The sequence below is a fragment of the Cebus imitator genome, unplaced genomic scaffold, assembly GCF_001604975.1.
Source record: "Cebus imitator isolate Cc_AM_T3 unplaced genomic scaffold, Cebus_imitator-1.0 Scaffold358, whole genome shotgun sequence".
NCBI lineage: Eukaryota > Metazoa > Chordata > Mammalia > Primates > Cebidae > Cebus > Cebus imitator.
The window spans coordinates 1,335,441-1,336,773 of NW_016107673.1; the positions used below are offsets into that span (position 1 = coordinate 1,335,441).

Consider the following 1,333-nt stretch of genomic DNA (forward strand, 5'->3'; position numbering starts at 1 on the left):
ATGAAATAATAAAACTATTATATAAAGGGTGACTTACATTTTGGAAACAACATTGACTGTAAATTTTGAAGAACTAGAATAAAACTGACTATGATTTAAAAAAAATGAAACTGCTATGAAAACTGCTTTACCTAAAATTTTGGTTCACAGCCTTCATTGAATTACCTATTAGGGCAAATAAAGTTTAGTCGTGTGAAGGGGTCACAATTTTGATTCAGTTATCATAATTTGGATTCGGTCATAATTTGGATTCGTTTATCTTTTATAGACTGATGAGTTTATGATACTGTCTCATGTCTTGAGTTCTGAAGTAAAAGGTATTGGGGGGTATGTGTGCAGGTGTGTGTGTGAGAGTATACATGTTTAAATATGTTTATATGTATTTATGTTATGTCTGACATACTACCAACTTGTCTTATAAGTAAATGAGTACTCATACATCAATTAAGGTCAAATACTTTTTAAGTTAATATAAATTTAGTAATCTTTAATAAATAAGCTGGCTTTAAAATTATGGTAAAGTAAAATAGAAATGTCTTCAGAATTGTCAGCATACATTTTTCTCTGGGTTTACTGATTGGATGAGTTTTACATTTGACTGTGCTACATACTTTAAGACGTCAGAGTTTGACATGAAAATTATAAGACTGTAAACCCAGCCAAAACCAGAATGATCTTTGTTTATGTGGATTTTTTTTGACAAATAAGACTAATTTAATATTATTGGTTCAATGAAAGTAACAAAATCTGAATGATCAGCAAAATGCCCATGTGTTTAACTTTAAGGTTTTTACTTATGTGAACATCTTATGTTTACAGGCTATAAAAAACAGGGGCCAGGTGTGGTGGCTGAAGCCTGTAATCCCAGCACTTTGGGAAGCCAAGACAGGCGGATCACCTGAGGTCAGGAGTTCGAGACCAGCCTGGCCAACAGGGTGAAACCCTGTCTCTACAAAAATATATTAAAAAATTAGCTGGACATGATGGCAGGTACCTGAAATCCCAGCTACTCAGGAGGTGGAGGCAGGAGAATTGCTAGAACCGGGGAGGCGGAGGTTGCAGTGAGCTGAGGTCGCACCATTGCGCTCCAGCCTGGGTGACAGAGTGAGATTCCATTTCAAAAAAAAAAAAAAAAAATGGTTATCAGGAAAATAAGTTAGAATAGTGATTAGCTTTGTCTAATATCTCAGTTCTCACGAGTAATCTAGACAAAGTGCTAAAAATGAATGAATTAGATAAATGTGAATGAGTTAAATGCTTATAGGTGAACTCTTGTGTAATTTTAAATCTTAAAATTATTATTTCAGTGAATGTCTGAGTGACTTCCAGTTAT

At 34.1% G+C, this 1,333-nt stretch overlaps 1 protein-coding gene across 2 annotated transcripts in view; it reads left to right on the plus strand.

Moving 5' to 3' along the window:
* The window catches only part of ATL1 (atlastin GTPase 1), a 101,662-nt gene that overhangs the window by 16,076 nt on the left and 84,253 nt on the right, over positions 1–1,333 (plus strand). The gene's annotated exons all lie outside the window — the stretch shown is intronic.